Source organism: Oncorhynchus mykiss, chromosome 16 (genome assembly GCF_057628025.1).
Source record: "Oncorhynchus mykiss isolate SJ-2025 chromosome 16, ASM5762802v1, whole genome shotgun sequence".
NCBI classification, from domain to species: domain Eukaryota; kingdom Metazoa; phylum Chordata; class Actinopteri; order Salmoniformes; family Salmonidae; genus Oncorhynchus; species Oncorhynchus mykiss.
The window spans coordinates 73,871,817-73,884,619 of record NC_143037.1 but is presented as its reverse complement, the minus strand read 5'-3'; the positions used below and the strand labels follow the sequence as shown (position 1 = coordinate 73,884,619).

At 40.2% G+C, this 12,803-nt stretch overlaps 3 non-coding genes across 3 annotated transcripts; all 3 read left to right on the top strand.

Moving 5' to 3' along the window:
* Positions 1-2,261: 2,261 nt before the first annotated feature.
* Positions 2,262-2,335, top strand: trnat-agu (transfer RNA threonine (anticodon AGU)). The gene has a single exon. It is a non-coding gene; the product is annotated as a tRNA-Thr (tRNA).
* A 1,315-nt stretch (positions 2,336-3,650) lies between these two features.
* On the top strand, positions 3,651-3,724 carry trnat-agu (transfer RNA threonine (anticodon AGU)). The gene has a single exon. It is a non-coding gene; the product is annotated as a tRNA-Thr (tRNA).
* Positions 3,725-7,778: 4,054 nt separating this feature from the next.
* Positions 7,779-7,852, top strand: trnat-agu (transfer RNA threonine (anticodon AGU)). Its single transcript has one exon. It is a non-coding gene; the product is annotated as a tRNA-Thr (tRNA).
* Positions 7,853-12,803: the final 4,951 nt, after the last annotated feature.

Genomic DNA, 12,803 nt, shown 5'->3' with positions numbered 1-12,803 from the left:
ACTATGCAAGCTAAGAAACTCAGCAACTCTGCCGTTTGACAAAGTTCCCCACCATATTGTAGGTTAATTACTTACACAAAATGATTCATCTGCTGTTTCAGACGTTTTTACCATTTTTAAGCTCGAGAGCCAAATGAGAAATGCAGTGTCCTCGAACGACCAACATTATGAAGAAATAGTGTATGATTCTGAATGTTAACTCATATCTCGCGACCCACCTATGACATGTTAATAACCGCTTTGGGTCCCAAATCATAGTTTAAGAATTCATGTCAGAGGTTCTTGAGTTTATTCATCTCGAGACCCAAATGAAAAATGCACTGTCCTCGAATGATCATAGTTACGAAGAAATAGTATGTGATTACCATTGATTACTGATATCTCGCTACCCACCTCTCACCAGTGTTGCCAACTTAGCGACTTTGTCGCTATATTTAGTGAGTATTCAGAAAAAAGACAAGAATCGACAGAAGAAAGTTCAATTGTAGTTCTAAACATACTTAGGGTGTTTTTTACTCACTTTTTGTCTCTCCCGAGACGTTATTCCTCTCTCCTACAGCGTCAATCACAATTACATCCACTTGGCCAATTATGAAAATTATGTGATGACGTCATTTAGCGACTTCTAGCTACTTTTAGGACCAGCAATAGCTACTTTCCTTCCTGAGGATTTGGCAACACTGCCTCTCACATGCTCAGGCCCACTTTGCGTCCCAAAACGTAGCTTAAGAAACCCTGTTGCTAGACAATTGAAGGTGTCTGTATCGTTTCCAATATTAGTAAAAGACATCTCTTTTGTGATGTGATTTTGCTAGACAGAGATGTGGGTTAAATTAATGAGACTGGTTTGATTCAAATAGGTGTGGGTGTTCACATCTGCAACATATATGACTTTTATGGGTGCTGTGGCTTAGTTGGTTAAAGTGCCTGTCTAGTAAACAGGAGGTCCTGCAGTACCTTCTTATTATTCACATTGGTGGAGAAGGTCAGAGGGGAGGGCACTCAGGTTTTCTCACCAATGGGTTTAGAGAATTAGAGATGACGTGAGGAGGATGCAATTGAGATATTCCAATGTCACGGAAAAAGGGCACTTTTTGAATGAGAAAAAACCTACCGACTGTGTAAAGCTCCACTGTTTCTTCAGTTTATTCATTATCGAGACCAAAATGAAAAGAGTTTAGCCAGCTTGTGCACGTCACTTTCACAGCCTATGTAGGCTTTACAAAGCCAACTCTTGTAGCCGGCCGTGATCGTATAGTGGTTAGTACTCTGCGTTGTGGTCGCAGCAACCCCGGTTTGAATCCAGGTCACGGCACTGCAATGTAATTTTAGAAGGGTTGTTTTTTGAATGAGTTAAGACTTACTATGCAAGCTAAGAAACTCAGCAACTCTGCCGTTTGACAAAGTTCCCCACCATATTGTAGGTTAATTACTTACACGAAATGATTCATCTGCTGTTTCAGACGTTTTTAAAATTTTTAAGCTCCAGAGCCAAATGAGAAATGCAGTGTCCTCGAACGACCAACATTATGAAGTAATAGTATATGATTCTGAATGTTCACTCATATCTCGCGACCCACCTATGACATGTTAATAACCGCTTTGGGTCCCAAATCATAGTTTAAGAATTCATGTCAGAGGTTCTTGAGTTTATTCATCTCGAGACCCAAATGAAAAATGTACTGTCCTCGAATGATCATAGTTACGAAGAAATAGTATGTGATTACCATTGATTACTGATATCTCGCTACCCACCTCTCACCAGTGTTGCCAACTTAGCGACTTTGTCGCTATATTTAGTGAGTATTCAGAAAAAAGACAAGAATCGACAGAAGAAAGTTCAATTGTAGTTCTAAACATACTTAGGGTGTTTTTTACTCACTTTTTGTCTCTCCCGAGACGTTATTCCTCTCTCCTACAGCGTCAATCACAATTACATCCACTTGGCCAATTATGAAAATTATGTGATGACGTCATTTAGCGACTTCTAGCTACTTTTAGGACCAGCAATAGCTACTTTCCTTCCTGAGGATTTGGCAACACTGCCTCTCACATGCTCAGGCCCACTTTGCGTCCCAAAACGTAGCTTAAGAAACCCTGTTGCTAGACAATTGAAGGTGTCTGTATCGTTTCCATTATTAGTAAAATACATCTCCTTTGTGATGTGATTTTGCTAGACAGAGATGTGGGTTAAATTAATGAGACTGGTTTGATTCAAATAGGTGTGGGTGTTCACATCTGCAACATATATGACTTTTATGGGTGCTGTGGCTTAGTTGGTTAAAGTGCCTGTCTAGTAAACAGGAGATCCTGAGTTCAAATCTCAGCAGTACCTTTTTGCAGTACCTTTTTATTGTTCACATTGGTGGAGAAGGTCAGAGGGGAGGGCACTCAGGTTTTCTCACCAATGGGTTTAGAGAATTAGAGATGACGTGAGGAGGATGCAATTGAGATATTCCAATGTCACAGAAAAAGGGCACTTTTTGAATGAGAAAAAACCTACCGACTGTGTAAAGCTCCACTGTTTCTTCAGTTTATTCATTATCGAGACCAAAATGAAAAGAGTTTAGCCAGCTTGTGCACATCACTTTCACAGCCTATGTAGGCTTTACAAAGCCAACTCTTGTAGCCGGCTGTGATCGTATAGTGGTTAGTACTCTGCGTTGTGGTCGCAGCAACCCCGGTTCGAATCCGGGTCACAGCACTGCAATGTAATTTTAGAAGGGTTGTTTTTTGAATGAGTTAAGACTTACTATGCAAGCTAAGAAACTCAGCAACTCTGCCGTTTGACAAAGTTCCCCACCATATTGTAGGTTAATTACTTACACAAAATGATTCATCTGCTGTTTCAGACGTTTTTACAATTTTTAAGCTCCAGAGCCAAATGAGAAATGCAGTGTCCTCGAACGACCAACATTATGAAGTAATAGTATATGATTCTGAATGTTCACTCATATCTCGCGACCCACCTATGACATGTTAATAACCGCTTTGGGTCCCAAATCATAGTTTAAGAATTCATGTCAGAGGTTCTTGAGTTTATTCATCTCGAGACCCAAATGAAAAATGTACTGTCCTCGAATGATCATAGTTACGAAGAAATAGTATGTGATTACCATTGATTACTGATATCTCGCTACCCACCTCTCACCAGTGTTGCCAACTTAGCGACTTTGTCGCTATATTTAGGAGGTATTCAGAAAAAAGACAAGAATCGACAGAAGAAAGTTCAATTGTAGTTCTAAACATACTTAGGGTGTTTTTTACTCACTTTTTGTCTCTCCCGAGACGTTATTCCTCTCTCCTACAGCGTCAATCACAATTACATCCACTTGGCCAATTATGAAAATTATGTGATGACGTCATTTAGCGACTTCTAGCTACTTTTAGGACCAGCAATAGCTACTTTCCTTCCTGAGGATTTGGCAACACTGCCTCTCACATGCTCAGGCCCACTTTGCGTCCCAAAACGTAGCTTAAGAAACCCTGTTGCTAGACAATTGAAGGTGTCTGTATCGTTTCCAATATTAGTAAAAGACATCTCTTTTGTGATGTGATTTTGCTAGACAGAGATGTGGGTTAAATTAATGAGACTGGTTTGATTCAAATAGGTGTGGGTGTTCACATCTGCAACATATATGACTTTTATGGGTGCTGTGGCTTAGTTGGTTAAAGTGCCTGTCTAGTAAACAGGAGATCCTGAGTTCAAATCTCAGCAGTACCTTTTTATTGTTCACATTGGTGGAGAAGGTCAGAGGGGAGGGCACTCAGGTTTTCTCACCAATGGGTTTAGAGAATTAGAGATGACGTGAGGAGGATGCAATTGAGATATTCCAATGTCACAGAAAAAGGGCACTTTTTGAATGAGAAAAAACCTACCGACTGTGTAAAGCTCCACTGTTTCTTCAGTTTATTCATTATCGAGACCAAAATGAAAAGAGTTTAGCCAGCTTGTGCACATCACTTTCACAGCCTATGTAGGCTTTACAAAGCCAACTCTTGTAGCCGGCCGTGATCGTATAGTGGTTAGTACTCTGCGTTGTGGTCGCAGCAACCCCGGTTCGAATCCGGGTCACAGCACTGCAAAGTAATTTTAGAAGGGTTGTTTTTTGAATGAGTTAAGACTTACTATGCAAGCTAAGAAACTCAGCAACTCTGCCGTTTGACAAAGTTCCCCACCATATTGTAGGTTAATTACTTACACAAAATGATTCATCTGCTGTTTCAGACGTTTTTACAATTTTTAAGCTCCAGAGCCAAATGAGAAATGCAGTGTCCTCGAACGACCAACATTATGAAGTAATAGTATATGATTCTGAATGTTCACTCATATCTCGCGACCCACCTATGACATGTTAATAACCGCTTTGGGTCCCAAATCATAGTTTAAGAATTCATGTCAGAGGTTCTTGAGTTTATTCATCTCGAGACCCAAATGAAAAATGTACTGTCCTCGAATGATCATAGTTACGAAGAAATAGTATGTGATTACCATTGATTACTGATATCTCGCTACCCACCTCTCACCAGTGTTGCCAACTTAGCGACTTTGTCGCTATATTTAGGAGGTATTCAGAAAAAAGACAAGAATCGACAGAAGAAAGTTCAATTGTAGTTCTAAACATACTTAGGGTGTTTTTTACTCACTTTTTGTCTCTCCCGAGACGTTATTCCTCTCTCCTACAGCGTCAATCACAATTACATCCACTTGGCCAATTATGAAAATTATGTGATGACGTCATTTAGCGACTTCTAGCTACTTTTAGGACCAGCAATAGCTACTTTCCTTCCTGAGGATTTGGCAACACTGCCTCTCACATGCTCAGGCCCACTTTGCGTCCCAAAACGTAGCTTAAGAAACCCTGTTGCTAGACAATTGAAGGTGTCTGTATCGTTTCCAATATTAGTAAAAGACATCTCTTTTGTGATGTGATTTTGCTAGACAGAGATGTGGGTTAAATTAATGAGACTGGTTTGATTCAAATAGGTGTGGGTGTTCACATCTGCAACATATATGACTTTTATGTGTGCTGTGGCTTAGTTCGTTAAAGTGCCTGTCTAGTAAACAGGAGATCCTGAGTTCAAATCTCAGCAGTACCTTTTTATTGTTCACATTGGTGGAGAAGGTCAGAGGGGAGGGCACTCAGGTTTTCTCACCAATGGGTTTAGAGAATTAGAGATGACGTGAGGAGGATGCAATTGAGATATTCCAATGTCACGGAAAAAGGGCACTTTTTGAATGAGAAAAAACCTACCGACTGTGTAAAGCTCCACTGTTTCTTCAGTTTATTCATTATCGAGACCAAAATGAAAAGAGTTTAGCCAGCTTGTGCACATCACTTTCACAGCCTATGTAGGCTTTACAAAGCCAACTCTTGTAGCCGGCCGTGATCGTATAGTGGTTAGTACTCTGCGTTGTGGTCGCAGCAACCCCGGTTCGAATCCGGGTCACAGCACTGCAATGTAATTTTAGAAGGGTTGTTTTTTGAATGAGTTAAGACTTACTATGCAAGCTAAGAAACTCAGCAACTCTGCCGTTTGACAAAGTTCCCCACCATATTGTAGGTTAATTACTTACACAAAATGATTCATCTGCTGTTTCAGACGTTTTTACAATTTTTAAGCTCCAGAGCCAAATGAGAAATGCAGTGTCCTCGAACGACCAACATTATGAAGTAATAGTATATGATTCTGAATGTTCACTCATATCTCGCGACCCACCTATGACATGTTAATAACCGCTTTGGGTCCCAAATCATAGTTTAAGAATTCATGTCAGAGGTTCTTGAGTTTATTCATCTCGAGACCCAAATGAAAAATGTACTGTCCTCGAATGATCATAGTTACGAAGAAATAGTATGTGATTACCATTGATTACTGATATCTCGCTACCCACCTCTCACCAGTGTTGCCAACTTAGCGACTTTGTCGCTATATTTAGGAGGTATTCAGAAAAAAGACAAGAATCGACAGAAGAAAGTTCAATTGTAGTTCTAAACATACTTAGGGTGTTTTTTACTCACTTTTTGTCTCTCCCGAGACGTTATTCCTCTCTCCTACAGCGTCAATCACAATTACATCCACTTGGCCAATTATGAAAATTATGTGATGACGTCATTTAGCGACTTCTAGCTACTTTTAGGACCAGCAATAGCTACTTTCCTTCCTGAGGATTTGGCAACACTGCCTCTCACATGCTCAGGCCCACTTTGCGTCCCAAAACGTAGCTTAAGAAACCCTGTTGCTAGACAATTGAAGGTGTCTGTATCGTTTCCAATATTAGTAAAAGACATCTCTTTTGTGATGTGATTTTGCTAGACAGAGATGTGGGTTAAATTAATGAGACTGGTTTGATTCAAATAGGTGTGGGTGTTCACATCTGCAACATATATGACTTTTATGTGTGCTGTGGCTTAGTTCGTTAAAGTGCCTGTCTAGTAAACAGGAGATCCTGAGTTCAAATCTCAGCAGTACCTTTTTATTGTTCACATTGGTGGAGAAGGTCAGAGGGGAGGGCACTCAGGTTTTCTCACCAATGGGTTTAGAGAATTAGAGATGACGTGAGGAGGATGCAATTGAGATATTCCAATGTCACGGAAAAAGGGCACTTTTTGAATGAGAAAAAACCTACCGACTGTGTAAAGCTCCACTGTTTCTTCAGTTTATTCATTATCGAGACCAAAATGAAAAGAGTTTAGCCAGCTTGTGCACATCACTTTCACAGCCTATGTAGGCTTTACAAAGCCAACTCTTGTAGCCGGCCGTGATCGTATAGTGGTTAGTACTCTGCGTTGTGGTCGCAGCAACCCCGGTTCGAATCCGGGTCACAGCACTGCAATGTAATTTTAGAAGGGTTGTTTTTTGAATGAGTTAAGACTTACTATGCAAGCTAAGAAACTCAGCAACTCTGCCGTTTGACAAAGTTCCCCACCATATTGTAGGTTAATTACTTACACAAAATGATTCATCTGCTGTTTCAGACGTTTTTACAATTTTTAAGCTCCAGAGCCAAATGAGAAATGCAGTGTCCTCGAACGACCAACATTATGAAGTAATAGTATATGATTCTGAATGTTCACTCATATCTCGCGACCCACCTATGACATGTTAATAACCGCTTTGGGTCCCAAATCATAGTTTAAGAATTCATGTCAGAGGTTCTTGAGTTTATTCATCTCGAGACCCAAATGAAAAATGTACTGTCCTCGAATGATCATAGTTACGAAGAAATAGTATGTGATTACCATTGATTACTGATATCTCGCTACCCACCTCTCACCAGTGTTGCCAACTTAGCGACTTTGTCGCTATATTTAGGAGGTATTCAGAAAAAAGACAAGAATCGACAGAAGAAAGTTCAATTGTAGTTCTAAACATACTTAGGGTGTTTTTTACTCACTTTTTGTCTCTCCCGAGACGTTATTCCTCTCTCCTACAGCGTCAATCACAATTACATCCACTTGGCCAATTATGAAAATGATGTGATGACGTCATTTAGCGACTTCTAGCTACTTTTAGGACCAGCAATAGCTACTTTCCTTCCTGAGGATTTGGCAACACTGCCTCTCACATGCTCAGGCCCACTTTGCGTCCCAAAACGTAGCTTAAGAAACCCTGTTGCTAGACAATTGAAGGTGTCTGTATCGTTTCCAATATTAGTAAAAGACATCTCTTTTGTGATGTGATTTTGCTAGACAGGGATGTGGGTTAAATTAATGAGACTGGTTTGATTCAAATAGGTGTCGGTGTTCACATCTGCAACATATATGACTTTTATGGGTGCTGTGGCTTAGTTGGTTAAAGTGCCTGTCTAGTAAACAGGAGATCCTGAGTTCAAATCTCAGCAGTACCTTTTTATTGTTCACATTGGTGGAGAAGGTCAGAGGGGAGGGCACTCAAGTTTTCTCACCAATGGGTTTAGAGAATTAGAGATGACGTGAGGAGGATGCAATTGAGATATTCCAATGTCACGGAAAAAGGGCACTTTTTGAATGAGAAAAAACCTACCGACTGTGTAAAGCTCCACTGTTTCTTCAGTTTATTCATTATCGAGACCAAAATTAAAAGAGTTTAGCCAGCTTGTGCACATCACTTTCACAGCCTATGTAGGCTTTACAAAGCCAACTCTTGTAGCCGGCCGTGATCGTATAGTGGTTAGTACTCTGCGTTGTGGTCACAGCAACCCTGGTTCGAATCCGGGTCACGGCACTGCAATGTAATTTTAGAAGGGTTGTTTTTTAAATGAGTTAAGACTTACTATGCAAGCTAAGAAACTCAGCAACTCTGCCATTTGACAAAGTTCCCCACCATATTGTAGGTTAATTACTTACACAAAATGATTCATCTGCTGTTTCAGACGTTTTTACCATTTTTAAGCTCCAGAGCCAAATGAGAAATGCAGTGTCCTCGAACGACCAACATTATGAAGAAATAGTATATGATTCTGAATGTTCACTCATATCTCGCGACCCAGCTATGACATGTTAATAACCGCTTTGGGTCCCAAATCATAGTTTAAGAATTCATGTCAGAGGTTCTTGAGTTTATTCATCTCGAGACCCAAATGAAAAATAGTACGAAGAAATAGTATGTGATTACCATTGATTACTGATATCTCGCTACCCACCTCTCACCAGTGTTGCCAACTTAGCGACTTTGTCGCTATATTTAGGAGGTATTCAGAAAAAAGACAAGAATCGACAGAAGAAAGTTCAATTGTAGTTCTAAACATACTTAGGGTGTTTTTTTACTCACTTTTTGTCTCTCCCGAGACGTTATTCCTCTCTCCTACAGCGTCAATCACAATTACATCCACTTGGCCAATTATGAAAATTATGTGATGACGTCATTTAGCGACTTCTAGCTACTTTTAGGACCAGCAATAGCTACTTTCCTTCCTGAGGATTTGGCAACACTGCCTCTCACATGCTCAGGCCCACTTTGCGTCCCAAAACGTAGCTTAAGAAACCCTGTTGCTAGACAATTGAAGGTGTCTGTATCGTTTCCAATATTAGTAAAAGACATCTCTTTTGTGATGTGATTTTGCTAGACAGAGATGTGGGTTAAATTAATGAGACTGGTTTGATTCAAATAGGTGTGGGTGTTCACATCTGCAACATATATGACTTTTATGGGTGCTGTGGCTTAGTTGGTTAAAGTGCCTGTCTAGTAAACAGGAGATCCTGAGTTCAAATGTCAGCAGTACCTTTTTATTGTTCACATTGGTGGAGAAGGTCAGAGTGGAGGGCACTCAGGTTTTCTCACCAATGGGTTTAGAGAATTAGAGATGACGTGAGGAGGATGCAATTGAGATATTCCAATGTCACGGAAAAAGGGCACTTTTTGAATGAGAAAAAACCTACCGACTGTGTAAAGCTCCACTGTTTCTTCAGTTTATTCATTATCGAGACCAAAATGAAAAGAGTTTAGCCAGCTTGTGCACATCACTTTCACAGCCTATGTAGGCTTTACAAAGCCAACTCTTGTAGCCGGCAGTGATCGTATAGTGGTTAGTACTCTGCGTTGTGGTCGCAGCAACCCTGGTTCGAATCCGGGTCACGGCACTGCAATGTAATTTTAGAAGGGTTGTTTTTTAAATGAGTTAAGACTTACTATGCAAGCTAAGAAACTCAGCAACTCTGCCGTTTGACAAAGTTCCCCACCATATTGTAGGTTAATTACTTACACAAAATGATTCATCTGCTGTTTCAGACGTTTTTACCATTTTTAAGCTCCAGAGCCAAATGAGAAATGCAGTGTCCTCGAACGACCAACATTATGAAGAAATAGTATATGATTCTGAATGTTCACTCATATCTCGCGACCCACCTATGACATGTTAATAACCGCTTTGGGTCCCAAATCATAGTTTAAGAATTCATGTCAGAGGTTCTTGAGTTTATTCATCTCGAGACCCAAATGAAAAATAGTACGAAGAAATAGTATGTGATTACCATTGATTACTGATATCTCGCTACCCACCTCTCACCAGTGTTGCCAACTTAGCGACTTTGTCGCTATATTTAGGAGGTATTCAGAAAAAAGACAAGAATCGACAGAAGAAAGTTCAATTGTAGTTCTAAACATACTTAGGGTGTTTTTTTACTCACTTTTTGTCTCTCCCGAGACGTTATTCCTCTCTCCTACAGCGTCAATCACAATTACATCCACTTGGCCAATTATGAAAATTATGTGATGACGTCATTTAGCGACTTCTAGCTACTTTTAGGACCAGCAATAGCTACTTTCCTTCCTGAGGATTTGGCAACACTGCCTCTCACATGCTCAGGCCCACTTTGCTTCCCAAAACGTAGCTTAAGAAACCCTGTTGCTAGACAATTGAAGGTGTCTGTATCGTTTCCAATATTAGTAAAAGACATCTCTTTTGTGATGTGATTTTGCTAGACAGAGATGTGGGTTAAATTAATGAGACTGGTTTGATTCAAATAGGTGTGGGTGTTCACATCTGCAACATATATGACTTTTATGGGTGCTGTGGCTTAGTTGGTTAAAGTGCCTGTCTAGTAAACAGGAGATCCTGAGTTCAAATGTCAGCAGTACCTTTTTATTGTTCACATTGGTGGAGAAGGTCAGAGGGGAGGGCACTCAGGTTTTCTCACCAATGGGTTTAGAGAATTAGAGATGACGTGAGGAGGATGCAATTGAGATATTCCAATGTCACGGAAAAAGGGCACTTTTTGAATGAGAAAAAACCTACCGACTGTGTAAAGCTCCACTGTTTCTTCAGTTTATTCATTATCGAGACCAAAATGAAAAGAGTTTAGCCAGCTTGTGCACATCACTTTCACAGCCTATGTAGGCTTTACAAAGCCAACTCTTGTAGCCGGCCGTGATCGTATAGTGGTTAGTACTCTGCGTTGTGGTCGCAGCAACCCTGGTTCGAATCCGGGTCACGGCACTGCAATGTAATTTTAGAAGGGTTGTTTTTTAAATGAGTTAAGACTTACTATGCAAGCTAAGAAACTCAGCAACTCTGCCGTTTGACAAAGTTCCCCACCATATTGTAGGTTAATTACTTACACGAAATTATTCATCTGCTGTTTCAGACGTTTTTACAATTTTTAAGCTCCAGAGCCAAATGAGAAATGCAGTGTCCTCGAACGACCAACATTATGAAGAAATAGTATATGATTCTGAATGTTCACTCATATCTCGCGACCCACCTATGACATGTTAATAACCGCTTTGGGTCCCAAATCATAGTTTAAGAATTCATGTCAGAGGTTCTTGAGTTTATTCATCTCGAGACCCAAATGAAAAATGTACTGTCCTCGAATGATCATAGTTACGAAGAAATAGTATGTGATTACCATTGATTACTGATATCTCGCTACCCACCTCTCACCAGTGTTGCCAACTTAGCGACTTTGTCGCTATATTTAGGAGGTATTCAGAAAAAAGACAAGAATCGACAGAAGAAAGTTCAATTGTAGTTTTAAACATACTTAGGGTGTTTTTTTACTCACTTTTTGTCTCTCCCGAGACGTTATTCCTCTCTCCTACAGCGTCAATCACAATTACATCCACTTGGCCAATTATGAAAATTATGTGATGACGTCATTTAGCGACTTCTAGCTACTTTTAGGACCAGCAATAGCTACTTTCCTTCCTGAGGATTTGGCAACACTGCCTCTCACATGCTCAGGCCCACTTTGCGTCCCAAAACGTAGCTTAAGAAACCCTGTTGCTAGACAATTGAAGGTGTCTGTATCGTTTCCAATATTAGTAAAAGACATCTCTTTTGTGATGTGATTTTGCTAGACAGAGATGTGGGTTAAATTAATGAGACTGGTTTGATTCAAATAGGTGTGGGTGTTCACATCTGCAACATATATGACTTTTATGGGTGCTGTGGCTTAGTTGGTTAAAGTGCCTGTCTAGTAAACAGGAGATCCTGAGTTCAAATGTCAGCAGTACCTTTTTATTGTTCACATTGGTGGAGAAGGTCAGAGGGGAGGGCACTCAGGTTTTCTCACCAATGGGTTTAGAGAATTAGAGATGACGTGAGGAGGATGCAATTGAGATATTCCAATGTCACGGAAAAAGGGCACTTTTTGAATGAGAAAAAACCTACCGACTGTGTAAAGCTCCACTGTTTCTTCAGTTTATTCATTATCGAGACCAAAATGAAAAGAGTTTAGCCAGCTTGTGCACATCACTTTCACAGCCTATGTAGGCTTTACAAAGCCAACTCTTGTAGCCGGCCGTGATCGTATAGTGGTTAGTACTCTGCGTTGTGGTCGCAGCAACCCTGGTTCGAATCCGGGTCACGGCACTGCAATGTAATTTTAGAAGGGTTGTTTTTTAAATGAGTTAAGACTTACTATGCAAGCTAAGAAACTCAGCAACTCTGCCGTTTGACAAAGTTCCCCACCATATTGTAGGTTAATTACTTACACGAAATTATTCATCTGCTGTTTCAGACGTTTTTACAATTTTTAAGCTCCAGAGCCAAATGAGAAATGCAGTGTCCTCGAACGACCAACATTATGAAGAAATAGTATATGATTCTGAATGTTCACTCATATCTCGCGACCCACCTATGACATGTTAATAACCGCTTTGGGTCCCAAATCATAGTTTAAGAATTCATGTCAGAGGTTCTTGAGTTTATTCATCTCGAGACCCAAATGAAAAATGTACTGTCCTCGAATGATCATAGTTACGAAGAAATAGTATGTGATTACCATTGATTACTGATATCTCGCTACCCACCTCTCACCAGTGTTGCCAACTTAGCGACTTTGTCGCTATATTTAGGAGGTATTCAGAAAAAAGACAAG